At 40.5% G+C, this 6,527-nt stretch overlaps 1 non-coding gene across 1 annotated transcript; it reads right to left on the minus strand.

Annotated features, from left to right (window-relative positions):
- Window positions 1-4,890: 4,890 nt before the first annotated feature.
- Window positions 4,891-5,005, minus strand: LOC136752131 (U5 spliceosomal RNA). The gene has a single exon (XR_010817294.1). It is a non-coding gene; the product is annotated as a U5 spliceosomal RNA (small nuclear RNA).
- Between the last annotated feature and the right edge of the window lie 1,522 nt (window positions 5,006-6,527).

The following is a 6,527-nucleotide window of genomic DNA, read 5'->3' on the forward strand; positions in this document are numbered from 1 at the left end:
GACGACTGTGTACACTACAGTATTTGGACTGATCTGCCTGTCCTTAGTTGAATCATGGACAGATTTATCCAAATTACACGCACCTATGCAAATGCCCTTAATAAAACAAAATGTTGGGTTTGTTCCCACATTCCACACGACACTAAGAAAGGGGTTCCAATGATCCCCATTCCATTTCCAGTATTTTCTGATTATTCACAACTTAGAGTTGCCTCTAATGTATGATATGCATATGATTATGCCTTAGGCATCACAGGAGAATGGAACCGAAGATGGATCAGAATAGAAGAGATTTTAAAATGCCATATATTGACTTGGCTCACAGTAACAAAGGATCTGTGTATGTTTCATACTATAACCAAACCATGCAATCCCAATTTATAGGTAATAGCACTTGTAATCACACTGTGGCTATCGATGGTTCTGACTTTAGGTATCAGACTTGTCGATTTTACGCCCCATGGAATGGGACTTATTGGATATACGGCTTGCGGGCATATTGGGAACTTCCTTGTAAGTTCACAGGTTCTTGTTATTTAGGATTTGTGGTGCCAGCTTTGGGCCACACTGAAGATAAATACCTTCCAGATATAGAACAATTTACTCACCCTAAACGTGAGATAGGGGAAGGAGACAGGTATGCTTCCATACTATTTCCTATGTATGGAGTCGGAAGAGCAATAAAGGAAATCAGATTAGTAGCTGGTATATTAGAAACATTAAGTATTTCTACAACTGAAGTTCTCAGCAATTTAACAACTGAAATAGTGGCTATGCGAACTGTTGCCCTCCAGAACAGGCTAGCTCTAGATTTCCTGCTAGCAGCACAAGGAGGGACATGTGCCATTATAGGGCAGGAATGCTGTACTTACATACCAGATAACTCTGAACACATTGGTAATCTTATAGAGCACATTAGGACAGCAACTACAAAGATACACCAGTCCTCCGGAGGAAAACCCCTCTGGGGATGGCTTGCTGATACCTTTGGTAATCTGGGTATGATTGTGTTACAAGGATTGATATCAGTAGTTAATATTCTGCTATGTCTGTAAGTTTCTTTTTTATTTCTTAAATACACTGTCTCAAAAACTTTGTAAACCTCATAATGTATCTACTATGGTTACAGCTGCAATTAAAACACCCTCGTTGGCAGACTTTCTCTAAATTTCTACTAAACGACACCGTCCCTCACTCGGGAGGAGCAAAACTCACACACCCATTGACACAAATCTTATTCTATCCCCTTGGTTCTGGAGGCTCCATGTGACTGAGGACAAATGGATTTAGTATCAAAGGCAATAAACCTCATGACTCAAGGAAAACCAAAGGATGCATTGGTAAGATACTATTACAAAGGTCACTCAGCTCCATGAGACGCCTTCAGGACATTCTGTACATCCACACTTAGGGGCACACACTTATCGCTCTCCCCGACAGCAGGGACACCCTTACACTCGCCGTACACACATATACACCCCACGGGGAAGGGTTGGGATGAAGGAGCTGCAATCCTCAATCAAGAAGCGTCAAATCTTCCTAACCCCTAAGGGGATTTACTTGTAACTGACAAACATAACTTTTTGGCTTCTTTCCGCTTTGCTCTATTGCCAAACAGCAGGGAATGAAGACTCTGTATAGGAAGTTGAAGAAAGTGTTTTGTGATAATTATATAATGTTTTATATTAATACTAGCATTAGAAATAGTTTTGTATATAGACTGAGCAGATTAGATTTAGCAGGACAAGTAAAGGGTCAAGAAGGTTGGTTTGTTAGAAACTCCTGTCAGTAATGAAAGATTATACAGTGCCGAAATAGCCTATAGATGTCTGCTGTGAATTTGTTTATGACTTCAGATAGGGAGGAATTGTTTTTGTTAAAGAGCGATTGACAATAGGTAAATGATGACCGTGGGATCGCATCATCCTAGTGCACATCAAAGACAGACATTTGCTTTGGATCCATCACCTCTTCACGGGAGGACAGATTGTAAACGGACCCGGACCTGTATCTTCTGATTGGATGAATGGCCATAAGATGTTACGTCATTTTTCCTATAAAGTTGTACTCATGTCTGTAAACATTAAGCCTCACTGAAGGAATTATTCCTGACGTGGGGCTTCCGAGCGGCTCGATTAAAGTACTGTTTGCTTTATCTCCGCGACTTCTCCACTTATTTCTAAGACGGTTCAACACACACAGCCAGCAAGACACACAGAGCTAGCCAGCTCAGCGATGACATCACGAACCTCTCTCTGAGCTGACTGCTATGACATCACAGAGCACGTGCATTCCGTTGCTTGCCGTCTGTCAACCTCTCAGTCACTGCCAGCCAGACTGCCTGGCTGGCTGGATGGGGGGGCTGTTTGCTGCTGCTGCGTACCTTAGCAAGCTTATTTGCTTGACCGGCCTTCCTGTATCTATCTATGTCTTTAGTGTATGTTTTGTATTACTTAAACATAATTCTTATAATAAATGCATTATTCATTTCTAATTTCTGATGCTTTATGCACTCTGTATACAGTTAAATGTCTAAATCCTCATGAATCTGTTGTTAAAACATCAATAACTGCGTAATTGTAAATATAATTCAGAAATTATTGGTTACTTCCCTTCTCAGTCTTATTCTGGACTATGCACAATATTAAAAATACAAAGCATACAAAACAGACATTTACCTTACATAAACTTCAGACTATATATATACATAAACACACAAAGCACATACAGATTGACATCCAAAGATAATTCAGATATTAGATTAGTGGCGTGTTTTGTTGACCCTGCAGTGTCTCAAACAGCCCTTAGCATTTATTAATTTGTTATATTGTTATTATTAAAAATCAGATGTAAAATAATCTTTGAAATACACTGCTTTGGTGTTTTCTTGATCTATTATGATCAATTTCTTCTCTAAAATCTTATTATTCAGACAAAGAATTATAGAAACTTTGTCGTTTTTTTATCTTGCCTTTACCATTTTAAGTTTAACAATTAAAACTTGTAGGAATTCACATACAGACACTTATTTAACGCCATTATGCCAATCCTATCTTTGCCAACGATGGGGCTATATTGCTGGACTTTATGTACCTCTGGTTCCGTCTGGTTATTGACTGCCACTGACTCTGGCCCTGGTGTACAAGGGTTTCCTTGCTTAACCTGGGGCTCAGCAGGCCTCGTCGTACCTTTCGGTTCCCTTGGCATCTCTCCCCGCAGATCTATCTTACCTGGAGTTCACCCTACTGTGATCCTCCGCTGTACAGTCAACCTTTCTGTTTGTTTTACCTCTACCTCTCCACAGGTTCTCTTTAAATTACAATCTGAGAGCCTAACAAAATCCTGAGATCAAAATTAAATATACAGGGTGGTCATTTTTAAAGCTACTCACCCATATTTTGGTCCCGGGAGAGGAGGCAAGTTCAGATCCTCGTTCGTTATGCCAAGTTGAAGAAACGTGTCAGAAATAAGTAGAGAAGTCATGGAGATAATGCAAACAGAACATCAATCGAGCTGCTCGGAAGCCCCACGTCAGGAATAACTCCTTCAGTGAGGCTTAATGTTTACAAACATGAGTACAACTTTATAGGAAAAATGACATAACATCTTATGGCCGTTCATCCAATCAGAAGATACAGGTCCGGGTCCGTTTTACGATCTGTCCTCCCGTGAAGAGGTGATGGATCCAAAGCAGATGTCCGTCTTTGATGTGCACTAGGAAGATGCGATCCCACGGTCGTCATTTACCTAGTGTCAATCGCCCATTAACAGAAACAATTCCTGCCTATCTGGAGAAACGGTTAAGTCATAAACAAATTTACAGCAGACAACTGAAGGCTAATTCGGCACTGTGTAATCTTTCATTACTGACAGGAGTTTCTAACAAACCGACCTTGTTGACCCTTTACTTGTCCTGCTAAATCTAATCTGCTCAGCCTGTATACAAAACTACTTCTAATGCTAGTATTAATATAAAACATTATATAATTATCACAAAACACATTCTTCAACGTCCTATACAGAGTCTCGAAAAGCTATCAGACTTTAGCAGCTGGTGTATGAACACACATACGATTATACAGCATTTCTTGCAGCTTCGCAAGACCTAATTTTAAAAGTTGTTGGTAAATTAGATAATAAGTTAGGACCCTCTATTTGCATTTGATCCCCTCTTTAATTGCTAAAATAAAGTTTTACTTACATTTTATTGACCAAACCACTGCATAGGACACATCTGTAACATGAACGCTACTGAATGGCACATACATTGAAAACTACGGAGAATTTAGACAAATCCTATTTACACTTCATAAATAATCTTAAAACGTTTCCAACTAAGGCAAGCCCCACTTGAAATACGTTCATAAACATTTTTAGTAATCAAGAAGAGAGATTGTTACATATGTTCCCTATGATGCATCTACAGAGCGAGAGACAGAGAGAGAGAGAGAGACATAGAAAACTGTTTGTCATGCCAATAAAGCACCCTTGAATTGAATTGAATTGAATTGAATTGAGAGACAGAGAGAGACAGACAGACAGACAGACAGACACTAGCACAACCTCCCACCCACTCACACACACACACACTATCTCTCTCTCTCACACACACAAACAGCCAGCAAGACACACAGAGCTAGCCAGCTCAGCGATGACATCACGAACCTCTCTCTGAGCTGACTGCTATGACATCACAGAGCACGTGCATTCCGTTGCTTGCAGTCTGTCAACCACTCAGTCACTGCCAGCCAGACTGCCTGGCTGGCTGGATGGGGGGGCTGTTTGCTGCTGCTGCGTACCTTAGCAAGCTTATTTGCTTGACCGGCCTTCCTCCTCCTCCGCCCACATGCCCACCTATGCCCGATCTGCTGTTCACCTGGATCACAGCTCCGCCCCAACAAGGCAGAGCCTCCCAAGAATGGTACAAACTCATCCACGTTCCACTCCAAGGAAAGCTTTAGCAAAAGGCAAAAGCATTATAAGTAATGAAGAGAAACCCGAGTCCAAGACGCTTCCGACCAGCCATACATATTTGTGTGTAATAAAGATCACATTTTATTACATTTTGTTTTTTTCTGTACTTTATTACATCTTATTGTGATTTATAATGATATTGTTTATCTTCCATATGTATGTATGTATGTTTGCATGTCCAATTGCTTTGACAATACAAATGCACTGAATTGAGAGAGAGAGAAAGAGAGAGAGAGAGAGAGAGAGAGAGAGAGAGAGAGAGAGAGAGAGAGAGAGAGAGGGAGAGAGAGAGAGAGAGAAGTGCTAGGGCAACTATGGAACATTCGTCTCATGCTTAGGGAACATTCATATCATACAGGGAACATTTGTAAAACGAATTAAGGAACCTTTGTGACATACTAAAAGGACATACTGGTAAGATGTTGGGCACATTTGAAACAACAAAAATGGCATTTGGTTATTTATTACGGACATTTATACCAGTCTGTGCAAATATCTATGCATATTCCAATGTTTGTTGCAGGACTTACAGATTGAGTGAGGGGGTCAATATGTTTGATTCAGAAGTAACCACTGCTTCCTCAATTTTGTTTTAAACATAATTTAAAAGAAAAGTGGGCTATACATTGGTCTGGAAAAAAGGAGCAGTGGTCCCTAAGACAATTCTTTTAGTTTTTGGACACAATTCCTAAATCCCATTTTCTGTAAAATATGTTATCAACATGCATTAATATATCATCCAAACTACAATCATACTAATCATGAAGATGTTCATATTATTATATTCTAAGGGTTCCAGTCTATTGTGTATTGTATTTATTCTCAGGCCCTTCTCTTATGTTTAGAGTCATTATTATTATTCTGTACAATACAGGGATTAAATTAAGTATTTTAACCACAAAGTACTGGCTACAGTTATGATGCCTACTTCAGTGTTCATATGCATACAGTTTCTGAGGTCTGGACCACTGCACAGTAGTCCCTGGAGTTGTAGTCCAGAGCACTGCAAAATTCGTGCTGAAGTGATCTGGATCACCACGCAATGGCCCAAGGACCACTGCAAACTTGGATTTCAATGTTTTTGTGTAATCCATGTTGCTATAGCACCTTCCATGTTCCTTTGTGGTGAGCTGGTTAATTCTGTTCTGGGAAAACCACAATCCTGCAGGTTTAATAAGTCTCTCTACACATCAGTCCCTGAGTACCTTCAACCAATGGTCATTTTGACCAATTAAGCCCAAGAATTGAGTCGATTAAGATCTCCTCATTGTGATATGGGGATTCTGAGGGGGGAACATACACGGCACACAGGAACACATCGGTTTGTGTAGAAATGATTTCTTTGCTTATTTTAAGCCATATGTGTGACTCTGCTGTTTTGATGGGCTGTATGGAGTCACTGAGCTCTGCTTTGTACCAGATTATTATGCCCCCGGAGTCCCTGCCGTGTCTGACGGAGGGCTTCTTCAGGGAGGGCACTATGACCTCTCTGTAGCCTGAGGGACAGTGACTGGACAAGTCTGCCCGACACCATGTCTCTTGCAGGATGATGA

The sequence above is a fragment of the Amia ocellicauda genome, chromosome 6 (genome assembly GCF_036373705.1).
Source record: "Amia ocellicauda isolate fAmiCal2 chromosome 6, fAmiCal2.hap1, whole genome shotgun sequence".
Taxonomy (NCBI): domain Eukaryota; kingdom Metazoa; phylum Chordata; class Actinopteri; order Amiiformes; family Amiidae; genus Amia; species Amia ocellicauda.